The sequence below is a fragment of the Trichosurus vulpecula genome, chromosome 7 (assembly GCF_011100635.1).
Source record: "Trichosurus vulpecula isolate mTriVul1 chromosome 7, mTriVul1.pri, whole genome shotgun sequence".
NCBI lineage: Eukaryota > Metazoa > Chordata > Mammalia > Diprotodontia > Phalangeridae > Trichosurus > Trichosurus vulpecula.
In genome coordinates this window covers 135,099,849-135,112,319 of record NC_050579.1, presented here as the reverse complement: position 1 = coordinate 135,112,319, position 12,471 = coordinate 135,099,849, and positions in this window count along the sequence as shown.

Sequence of the window (12,471 nt, the reverse complement as noted above, 5' to 3'; positions counted from 1 at the left end):
GGAGTTCAAGAGAATGGTATCATTAATATAGTGCACCAACATCTGGTCCAGCAGATTTTAACACACTGAATTCATGAACCTTTGAAAAAGTAAGGAATTGTTCAATACAACTGGAATATGCTGGCATTAGTATGGATCATATAAGTTTAGTTTAGATCCCTATCACTTTGGAATGCCTCACTTCTCTAGATGCAGTGGGGACTATTTTATGAAATCATAATTATGTGACTAACTACAGCTCAAACTCTCATCCAGAGCATTCTCTACCAATAGACCAGGAACCAAAATTCAAAGAGCAAAGGTTTTAATAAGGACAGAATAACAAAGTAAATGATAAAGGGAAATCTGTCCCTCCTATGTACACACACCCACATACCCACACCCACACCCACACCCACACACACACACTCCACCCCCCACACACACATATACACACATGCAAAACAAAAAACCAAAAAGCCTTGGACAGCTCTCCATTTTGTTTCCCAAATGGAATATCTCTCACAGCTTTATCTCCCAGAAACATGTAGTTTCAATTTCATGTATGCCATTTCTATCTGCCATTTTGGGCTTCTCTTCCAAGATCCTACTATCATCTGGTATTGAGGATTTTTTTTCCTTAAAATAAATTTAATTGTTTAATATTTTATGGAATTGCCTGGTCAGCATGCCTGAGGTTTAATCAATAAATTTGCAACACATTTATTAGCTAGGCTCCCAAAAGGGCCCCTCTGGGGGCTATTAAGACTTTTTATTAAAACCATGATCCTCTTCTCCTCGTCCCAGACTCTCTAAGGCTATTAGGTTGGGGCAAGTAAACTCTTTCCTTTTCTTACCACATCCGTGGAAGTCTAGGCCACAAAAATTACCTTTAAGCTTTAATAAGTTCAAAGGAAGCAACTAGTAACAGTGGATGTGGATCCGGTGACCTTTATCCCTCATTCTTTATTACAGGAAGGTTGTCCTCTATGCCTTACATAGTATCAAAATGGATATGCTAACTACCTTGGTTTGCTTGAGCCACTCTCCCCACCCACCCCAACTATCCAGGTAACTGAGAAGAGTGTATGAGGACTGGCTGTATTAGCTAAGATACAGAGTAGCTTGACATACCAACAATCCTGTGCAATGACTGAGAGTAAACTCAACTGGATGTGCAGAAAATCAGCAACTCTGAAGCCAATTAAGCTCATACCAGCCTTGAAGCAGCCCCTGAGCCATTTGATGGTTTATGGACCTTCAAGAGACATTCTTATCTTCAGAGACTCCCTTAACTTTGGGTTATGGGCTCTCAGATCCTGTTTTATGGTTTTTGGAGACATTCCCTTACCTTATTGTTTGTATTCAAGCCTTGAACTCTCAGGACTGCTTATCACCAAGAATGACTTCTGATTTGTGCATCAAAGGGTCACAGTTACAACACTTAGAATTCTTCACTCCCCCTGTTTCCTGGATCTCCTCTTCCCCTTGCAAATGGGCCTCCCTGACTCATCCCTTTCTAGGACCTGCCCAATTCCTGCCTTTTCCCCCAATTCCCTGACTTCCTTTGTTTGAAAAGTATAAATTTCTAACCCTTTCCAACTCCCCTTTGAACAGATGAGAACACTGTCTCACTATTCCAGCTTGCAGCTCCTTCTCAGATAATAAATGCATTTATAATCTTTGTAAACTATGATCAGGACTGCGGTTCATTCCAGACCCCTTTTAGGATTTGGAGTTTCTTCTATTTTAACTGTTCATAGGGTTTTTCTATAACCACAACTACAATTTAACTATAGTAGTATTGACTTTTGGTACCCAGAGAAAGTTATATGATACCTAGAGGTACAATTTGGTAAATTTTATAGGCCCTAAAAATTATTCATCAGATCCGATACTGAGAGTACTATATCACTGAAAACCAGAAACGGAAGGGATGTCAGGCGCCACCTAGTACAAACTGGACCAAATCCCTCACTATGAAATGGCCAAAAAGGGTCATTTTGCCTTTGGTTGAAGCTCTCTATTGAGGAGGAACTCACTACTTTCTGAGGCAGTCCATTATACTTTCAGATACCTGTATTTGTTGGGTTTTTCCATATATCAAGCATAATCCACGTCCTTGAAACTTCAACCTACAGTTATTGGTATTGGCCTTTGGGACTAAACAGAATAAGTGTAATCCCTCTTACACAGAACAAGTGTTCAAACACTAAAGATGTCTATCATTTTCCCCTAAATTTTCCCTTCTTTACACTAAATATCCCTACTTATTTAAATCAGATTTCATTTGGCATGTTCTTAACCCAAAGAGAAAGCTATTATTCTTGATTAATCTTGGCTTTTTCTCTAATAGGGAGTGGTGCCTTCTGACAATTTTGTTTCAAGGTACCAACTTCTACTACTTATAGAATAACTTAATGCATAGCAAATGGTATAACTTTTAAATTCAAGATTCCAAGCAACTTCTTTCCCTTTATTCTTTTTCTGCTTACTTTCAAAAGTAAAAAAAGATTGATGAGAAGGGGAAAATAGAGTACATGAGTTATATATATAAGTATTTACGTGTTATGGACTTGTTTATTAATGTAATACAGTGAAATGAAAACTAGACATTGAGGTTTTGCTGGTTCTGTGACCCTGAGCAAATCACGTAATTTCTCTAGCCTCAGTTCCTCATCTGTAAAATTAAAGATTACACCAGATGCTCTGTAAGGTCCCTCCCAGCAGTGAAGTTCTATGACACTAAATGTCTATTGTAGGCATGTTTATATCTTCATAGAAAAAATCTTCAGGTAAGATAGGAAATTAACTGGACTTGTAGTTGATATCTCAAGCTTGATTTTACAAACTCTAGCTAACTAGTGACTGCTCATCTTAAGAAAATGACAATAAGAGAGTTAAAACAGAAATTCTCTTATCACCCCTCTGTTGAAGGCTAATTTGCAGATATTTAAGAATTTGTGTTACTAGGCCTTAGACATTTGACTTAGAATAATGCCCTTGAGGAAACAGTGTTACCTCTTCATATACCTTGAGACCTTTCCAGAATTTGGGATATGGACAAATGTACTCTACAGTAGTTTAAAAAGAGATAGCTTAGGGGCAGCTAGGTGGTGCAGTGAGTAAAGCACCGGCCCTGGAGTCAGGAGGACCTGAGTTCAAATGCGACCTCAGACACTTGACACATGTACTAACTGTGTGACCTCAGGCAAGTCACTTAACCCCCATTGCCCTGCCAAGAAAAAAAAGATGGCTTAGCATTTATGTAGTATTAGAAAGTTTGTAAAGCTCTTTACATATATTATTTTATTTAATCCTCACAAAAACCCTATGATGTAGGTGCTGCTATTGTCTCCACTTTTACAGATGGGGAAACAGAAACTGACTTAGGTTGAGTGACAAAATATAGAAAGAATAAATTAAAAGTAGTCTCAGAGGAGAGACACTAAAATTCAGGAGGACCGGTATCCTAATGCACAGTCATTTTCTAACACTAATATACTATTAATGAAGTTCTGAGTGGGTCCAACCATTCTTAAAAATAATTTGGAATTATGTGAGAAAAGTTACTTAACTGCTTGTTGTCTTTGACCCAACAATCTCTTTATACAGTAATTGGTCATTGACAGAGAGAAAAGTCCCTAATGTAACAAAATATTCATAACATCCCTCTGTGGGAGCAGAAAATTGGAACCAAGATGGGTTGCCATCTCCTGGGAAATGGCTGAACAAATAGAATTATATGGATTAAAAAGACTACAATTGCGACATAAAGAAACTATGAGTATGAGGAATTCAGAGAAACATGGCAAGATTTGTACAATGGAGTATTACAAAGAAAAGAGGAAAACAAACAATATACATAATGACTGCAATAAAGTAAATGAAAACAAGAATAAAAGGTAGCTAAATTCAAATTACTTGCAAAGAACAATTTTGGCTCTGGACAACAAATGATGAAACATTTCTTCTCTTAGCAGAGAGGCAGTGGGGGACTATGGTTGCAGAATGTCATACACACTGTCAAATAAAGTTTTTTTTTGTCAATTGGTTTTGCTCAACTGGTATCTTTATCATAAGCTCAATGGGGGATTACAGCATGGGGGTAGAGTGAAGGGCTATATACCAAGAAATGATTATTATTTTAAAAACAAAAGGTACAGAAAGAAACAAGGAAGTCATTGCTTACTTCTATATTTAATTTAAAAAAAATAAAAAGAGACAGTTTCCAGTCTTTCTTTGGAACCATGAACTAACTCACTAACACTCTCTCTTCCCCTCTCTCTGTCTCTCTCTCTCTGTCTCTCTCTCTCCCCTCCCCTCCCCCACTCAGTTTTAATGAGAGCACTCTGGATCTCAGGCCACAGGTTTCCCCTCCCCCCCAACTCAGGTAGAAATGGTTATTGCTTACATAAGACAGGGCACATGTACTGGCCTTGTTGAGTCTTTGGCATTGTGTCTTTTTGTTTTTGCTTTGTATCTTTCCTAGAACATAGGTGGGCAATCCTGAGCTGGACATGCCTAATTTTGATGGCAGCCTTGTGAGTCCCAGACATCAAGAGCTTTTGGGTCATCTCTCTGTTGGAAGATAACATCAAAAGAAATTTTCTACATCAAAAAGGATGACAACTGACAGGAGAAGAAAGCCAAGTTCTGGGCTTATTTCCAGGGGCAGTGATTCCCCAGCCTGTGTCACCAGCAGTGTATAGCTCAGAAAAAGTAGGGCAGCACAAAGCCCAGCACAGGGGATTATCTCTAGGCCTTTGCATGGGGGATGAGAGGAAAGCCCTATGCTGGCAATGGTGTAGCAATGCCCATGTACCTAAACTGGTGAGATTAATATCCATAGGGCAGCAGCTAGGTCCATAGCAACACTCCATCCATCATGATGAGGGGAGTAAGTCCAGGCCCCTTCATGATGGGAGGTAGAGTGGAGGTTGGGGGAGCCGGGAAGGAATTACAAGGAGCCCAGCACAGAAGGGCAGAGTGAAGCCCCTGTATTGGCAGTACTCAACACAAGACAGGGCAGTGGAGATACCTGAAATAACACTCAGGTCCAGATACAGGCGGGACACAACACAATATAGCGTTGTTGGCACAGTCAACAGCAAGAAACATTTATTAAGCACCTTCTATGTGCCTGGCACTGTATAGGCCTCAGTGGCAATAGCAGTGGGCCACTGCCCACTGGCTTGAGCCACAGTGGAAGTGGTATGGTTAGAGCCACAGACCTCTAGCACAATGTGGGCTGTGGCACAGTGATAACAGAGACACATTGTATCTGTGTTTACTGTAATCTAGAATGATTGGCTTCTGCACATTGCTACTAATAGACATCCAGTAGTCCCTGGACAGTTTCTTCCCCAGAGGGCTTGGCAGACCAAGGAGTGGCTGTGTTGGGAGGTGACTTGCTTTCTGGTGGCAGGGGAGAGGTAAAGTAGTCTTCTCAGCCCCTCACATTAGAGGGACAGTAAAGAAAAGGTCTCTAATGGGACAAAACTCTGGTATCACACCTCCACGAAGTTCCAGAGAGAGTGAGTTCTTAGCTGATAAACCACCGAGCACATGACACAGCAAGGTGATCCTTGATCATTACCTTGGCATTAGGACAGGCTACAAGCAAGAGGATCTTTTAGCTGCAGGACTCAGGTGATGAGGATAGATGACAACAGCAAGTGTCATCATTTGCACTGGAGCCCTGATATTCCTGGTGCTGCTCCTACCCGTAGTCACCTCTTTCCAAAAAGGAGACCCATTGTGAACTGCAAATATATGGCATCACCCTTACCCAACACATGGACCAAATCTCTTAGAACTATCATTCGATCCCAAAATGAGATGTAGGGCCTGGGATTTTAGGTCTTTGTTCTCCCATATTCAATTACTTATTCAGGGCACCATTGCAGTTTTTAAAAAAATCATGTTTTGTGTCTGTAGTCTTTATGTTTTTGTTTTTTTTTCTTTTCCTCTTTCAGTGCTGCCTATGTTAGTATATGTCTCACATGTCTTGTTTTGTAACGGCCCTACAGTCATTCAAGTGATGAAAATTCTGCTAGAAGACCATTAAACCCTTAGCACCAAGGGGTAAGATGTGGTAAGAGCAATATCCCAAGACCTTTAACCCTCCCCTCACTTTCTACTCCCCTCCCATCATGCAGGTTGGGCTAATTTTTTTTTTAAGGCACTGACACTGTCTTTGAGATTCAATTGGATCAGGGGACTGAGGCTCAGGCCATTGGCATATCTTCCTTGTCTCTTCAATCTAAAACATTCAGGATGTCCTGGGCTGAGGCTACTCCGTCAGGTTTCTATAGAACAGAAAGACAACCAGTACTGACTCTGAATGTCTTCCCCTTCTCTCTGGCTAAGTAGACCTCTTTTGTTAGCTGTTAGATAAATTTTAAGTGTCTGATTTCATTACGGTTTCAGACCTAAAATACCAGGACACTCACTCGAATAAGACCCTATCCAGGACACTCTGTTTTTGGCCAAGGATAACCAGGCTAGTTTGGTCTGAGTAGGCTAGGAGAATGCCTTAGATTTGGAATCCAAGAGAGGAGCTCCAGCCTCTCATTTTTTGGTGGTGGTAGTGGTGTTTGTTTTTAAACTCAGGTGACCAGGAAGCTATACCTATAGCTTGATCTCTAATGCCCTGAACCAATTAAATCTCAAGTATATTCTCAATGCCTTTAAGGAACAACTAGCCTCACTTGCATGGGGTGAGGCCCTAAGACTTTGCTCTCATCAGACCCCATCCTTTGGTGCTAAGGTTTTAAAGGTCTTCTAGAAGACTTTCTTTCACTTAAAAGGTTTATGGATGAGCTGAATGAAAAGGCAGAGAGATAGAGTTTCTGGGTAACTAATTATCAATTTATGAATTAGGCTAACTGACAATAAATTGATGGTGAGTAGTTTTTCTTGGTAATCAAAGACAAAACCATGGAGATCACTGAATGCTTAAATGCCTTTGGAAAAGGGGGTACCCCTGACGGGTAAAAAATCAATATTGATTGATGAACAATCAATGAGGGAGTAGGCTTTCAAATGAGGATGTGGGCTGAAAGTCTTCAGCTCCTCCTGCTGAGGTTGAGGCTTGATCCTGAGACTCAGCTGCCTCCAGTAATCTGGAAAAAGGAATCCATCTCTACCCAGACTGCTTCATTTTCTCCTTCATGAGCTGGGTTACCCTCAACTTTAGTGCAGGGGTGCAAGGATTTGGGCTTAGTGCTTTGGGGCTGGAATTCATCTAGATTAGATTTTGTTTATACTTTAAACAAAAGTAAGGTCTTCTAGTTGGGTGGGGTCCTGCCCAAGATCCAGGATTATGTTCCTGAAGATTTGGGCAATGTCATCTATCAGCAATGTCTTTCAGAGACTGACTGACTTACAGGGGCTGGTCCCTGAATGAGGACATAAAGAGGAAAAGCCTTAATCCTAATTTAGTTATTGGTTATTAATATAAAGAAAAACAATCACTTCTCTCATGGACTGTTACTAAACAACCCTGACATCAAAGATGCAAGGACCTTGACTCAGGAGGCACTGAAGGGGGGAAAAATAAACCCAGTAAGCTAACAAAAACAAAACATGAAAAAAATATTGTGAGAGCTCCCTGAAGGAATGATTGAATGGGTGAGAACAAAGACTAGAAATCCCAGGCCTTACTTCCCACTTTTAAAAGAACAGAAAAAATGGATCTAAATGATATGGTATATATGATTGATGATGCCAAATAATTTCAGTTCACTGTAGTTTCCTGATATAGAGAGGTTACTATGAGTAGGATCTGCATCAAGTACATTAAGGCTACTGCACAGGTGATAACAGTTACTGAAGTCACTGATCTTCATCATAGATTGGGTCATCTGTAGTAAGGTGACTAAAAGATCATTACCTTCCTACATGTAGCCTGTTAGGGTTGGTAGTGGGAATCATTCTGTACTGCCAAGGCCTTCCTATCTTGTTCTTCCCAGGAACATAGGGGTAGCGTGGGTGTGTGGATTTTAGCCCTATTAGATGCTGCTTATAAAAGAATGCCCCTTTTCTTCCAGTAGGGAGGGGCTGAGCAGACTTTTTCACTTTCCCCATCACAAGAAGGCAAGCTATCTTGAAAGAGTGCCACCCTTTGGAACTCTAAACTCTCTGCAGAGTAGCTGTCCAAAAAAAAGACCCACCAGGTATTGTACTGGTAGAGAGGCTCTATCAGTCCTAGATTATAGTAAAATAAAAGGGGGATGGGTTATATTAGTGTCCAAACCAATGCCCACTCTGGTAAGGTTTGAGTCTTTGCCCACTTTGTTGCCAGTAGGATCTGCTTCCAAGGGATCTAGGCAGACAGTTTCACCTCCTTGTCACCAGAAAGGGAATACTTTCATGCATGGGGGACAGCATTGCAAAGACAGGAAATAGAATATTGGATGTAGGGAACATCAAGTAAGCCAGTTTGGCTAAAATGTAGAGTTTGAGAAGGGGAGTAAAAGTTTAATGAGCCTAGAAAGATTGATTGTAAAAGGTTTTCAATGTTTTTTTAAATTTTATCTTAGAGGAATTAGAAAGCCAGCAAAACTTTCTGACTGAGTGACAAGATCTGTCCCATGATTCAGGAATATCACTTTGGTGTATGGCTATACGGAAGATGGATTAGAGTAGAGAGAAAGACTGGTGCAGGGATCTGATTAGGAGCTACTGTAGGCTGAGTCTGTCTTAGAGAGCTGGTTTGGTGCTTCAAGTCTGAAACTTGAACAAAATGAGATACCCATGGGATATCTAACAGTTAACAAAAGGAGGTTGACTTAACTATAGCATGGTATAAGGTTAATGGGGAATAAGATCTTCCCTGCCCATCAACAGGCTTCATGTGGAGCTCATTAATGGAAGCTTGCTTGCTTGCTTGTAGGAAGGCTTACATACTTTTTGTTCATTTCTAATTAGGCACTGAGTCAGGAGGGTTCTAGCTCCAAGCCTATTAGCTGAAAGAGTATATATTCTGAGAGGTGAGCTTCTGCTTTGGGGGCTCACTTACAAGAAGGATCTTGTGATTCCCTGGTTGAGACTCTGAGTGTTTGTATGCTCAGAGCTCCCTGACTTCTCAGAAGTAAAAGCTCTCTCACTCCAGTGGTGAATGTAAAGTACATATATATATATATATATATATATATATATATATATATATATATATATATATATATATATATATATATATATATATATATATACACAGAGAGAGAGAGAGAGAGAGAGAGAGAGAGAGAGAGAGAGCAGTTTTGCTTTGATTCAGGCAGTAGAGCCCTGTCTGTTGGTCTTTATTTCTCTTCTCTGTATTTTTTTTCTGTTTAATTAAAGATGATTGTTCACCCCTGAAACAGCTGTCTTTCCTAGTAAAGCAGACAAAAGAACCTGCACTAGCAGTCATCCTGGGTATGCCAATGTGGTTGCCGTCACACATGGAAAGGATACTCAGCTAGGCTATAGCTCTGTCAGGTAAATGTAGGCCCTTCTCATCTCCATATGGAAACACCTCTGGTCAGTAAAGTATATTGAGTGTGGTAAGTCTCATGGTACTTCAGTGTCTGAAGGGCACTGACTACCAATGGGCAGGCCTCTTTTATGCCTTTAGGTGATCAGAAACTCATATTAACAACCGGAACCTTAGGCCCTGAACCAATCAAGTTTCAAGGATAGCTTCTCTTCCTTTTAGGGGAAAAAATCCTAACCTAATCCACATGGCAAATACTACTCCTACCCCATAGGTATAATAGTAATTAAAGGTGGGATTTTTTGCTGTTGACCTTTAATGACTCTGGCCTTTGTTTGAATGGGGCACATAAAGTGGGATGTTTTTGTATTTCTCAGCACTGAGACAATTGGGAGCCATTGATTTGTATCTGATGTGATATTGGGGGTGGGGAACTTCTCCACACCCAGCCTGGGTGAGGTTAAGTCCCTGAACAAGATATATAAGCACAGAGGTTAGCGTCCTCTTGGAGCTCTGAGTCACAGCAGGAGTGGCACATGACTATGGGCCAGCCATTATAATGAGCTCCCTGGCTGTACACCCAGATGTTGATAACTACAAATTGTATTTGGTCCGTAATTCAGGCTGCTAGTTTTTTCGCCTGAAGTAATTAAATGATATTTGTATGCAGGATTAAAGTAAGATTGTTAACCCCTTAATGCTGCTTTCCTTAATAAAGCAGATGAAAAGGACCTGAGCTTGCAGCATTCTGTGAGCTGGTTGTTGTTGGCTTTACACCCTCACAGCAGCTGCTAGTCGGATTGTTGATACAATAGGCTAGCTTAGCAGCACAGACTAAGTGATGACAGCCTGAACTAGGGTGACTGCAGTATAAATGGAGAGAAGGGAAGAGATGTCTTGAGAAAAATTGTGAAGGTAGAATCAGCAAGTCTTGACAACTGATAGGAGGTAGGAGGTGGTAAGGAAGAGTGAAGAGTTGATGACTGAGACCTTTTAACCTGGGTGAGGCGGAAGGATAGTGGTACCTGCAAGGAGAAACAATGAAGTTCCTAAGAGGTGTGAGTAAGATGATAAAGAGAATGAGTTGTGTTTTGGATGTTAAGTTTCAGGTGACTATTGGTCATCCAAGGGAAATATCCAATAGGCAATTGGTAGTACAGGATTGGAGCTCAGGAGGGAGACTAGCAGTGTACTCTTAGATCTAAGTCATTTGCAAAGAGACCATAATCAGAGCTTAAATACGTGTTCACCCCCTCTCACCCTCCTCCCACCCCAAGCAACTGGTTCATTCTTGTGCTGGTATTAGAAAAAGTATAGGACTACATAAGCCAAGAGTCTACTAGCTCTCCAGCCATATATAAGGAAGCAGCATGGTACAATGAAAAGACCACTGGCTTGGGAGACAGAGGACCTGGGTTTAAATCTTACCTCTGATATTTACTACTTGTTTGACCTTAAGCAAATCATTTAACCTCCTTATACCTGTTTTCTCATTGGTAAAATGAGAGGTTTGGACTAGATGCCTCTCTTTCAGCTCTAGATTTCTGACTTTTCTATTCTCTATTTCCTTATTTACAAAATAAGAGTACAACAGAGGATTATTAAGGTCCCTTCAATTTCTAACATTGAGACAATTTTAGTCATGATGATGTAGTTTGCACTTGGACACAAAGTTTTAAGATGTATCATAATGGTCTCTTCTATTTCTTCTTTGCTTTTTATGTTGCCATGGGAGAGAACTACTTAGCTACCACAGCCTCCATGCTAGTATTCAGTTTCTTTACATCCCTTATGGGTCAGAAGGAACTTGGGACACAGAACTCAAAGCTACAATTAATACTATTTCAACTACTTTATGAGTAAAAAGTTTTGTGGGCTAGCTTGGACACTGAACAACCCTTTTATAGCATTGTTTCTATAGGAAAATCATTCAAAGTTCAAATAACTGACTTGCAAACAGTATTTAATATCCATAAATAAAAGTTTTCTATCTACCCTCTGGCTGTATTCAAGGGGATTTGGGCCTAAAATGTCTTAATATAGTTGCCAAATAAAGACCAATCCAGATTTCTGGGCTCACCTCTCCATATGCTACAGATTGCTTTATTCTACAGAATTTATTATTTAGGACCACCATTTGTTATTGGAGTCTTGTTAAAATAAAAACAGCTAAAAGGCAATATTATATTATGAATACAATTATTTTAAGAAGAAGGACAAGAAGGATATCTGGAAAATATTTAGAGCCAAATTTTTTTTAAAAATCAAATGTAAAGGAAAATAAAAGTTTGGGAAATATATCTGGAGAAAATAAATGCAAAAGCAGAAAAATTGAAATGTCATCAAAGTTCAAGTATATGATCTCCTTTATTTCTAAGGCAATACATATTCACCCAACCTTGGTAAATGATTTTGGAATCAAATGAAAGTAAGGTTTCAAAATATTTGTTAAATTACCTTAAATCAGAGTTACTGAATACCCTGACATAAAGTTTCTTATTTTTGAACATCAGGAATTAGATGGCCAGCCATTTACTAAGGATGAGAATACATCTGTCCTTAAGTTGTATATGAGTGTATTTAAAATAATTTAACTTATTTTTGTAAATCTGACTTTATGTAGTTAACTAGAATCAATAGGAATATCTTTTTTTAAAAATAAAAAGAACATTTCCAGAAGTTACTAAACCAAGGAGTCTGAATGCCAAAGCCTGCTAGCATTCTTAAAAATAAAAGTTTTGATTAAAGAAACTTATTTGCTTTCAATAAAGCTTAGATACACTAAAAATTTTTATTAGGCAGAATGAGAAAAACTAGGAATGCCATCTGAAAGTGGGGGAAACTTTTATGAATACACAACTAGCATTTAAGACACAGGAAACTAAAACTAAGCATTTAAGACACAGGAAACTAAAACTATCTTACAGAATCTGTACCATTTCATATTTATTTGTAATAAGAAACCATGTGAATTTTGCCATAACTAACTTAAAAGAATTCAGGATTGGAAAATA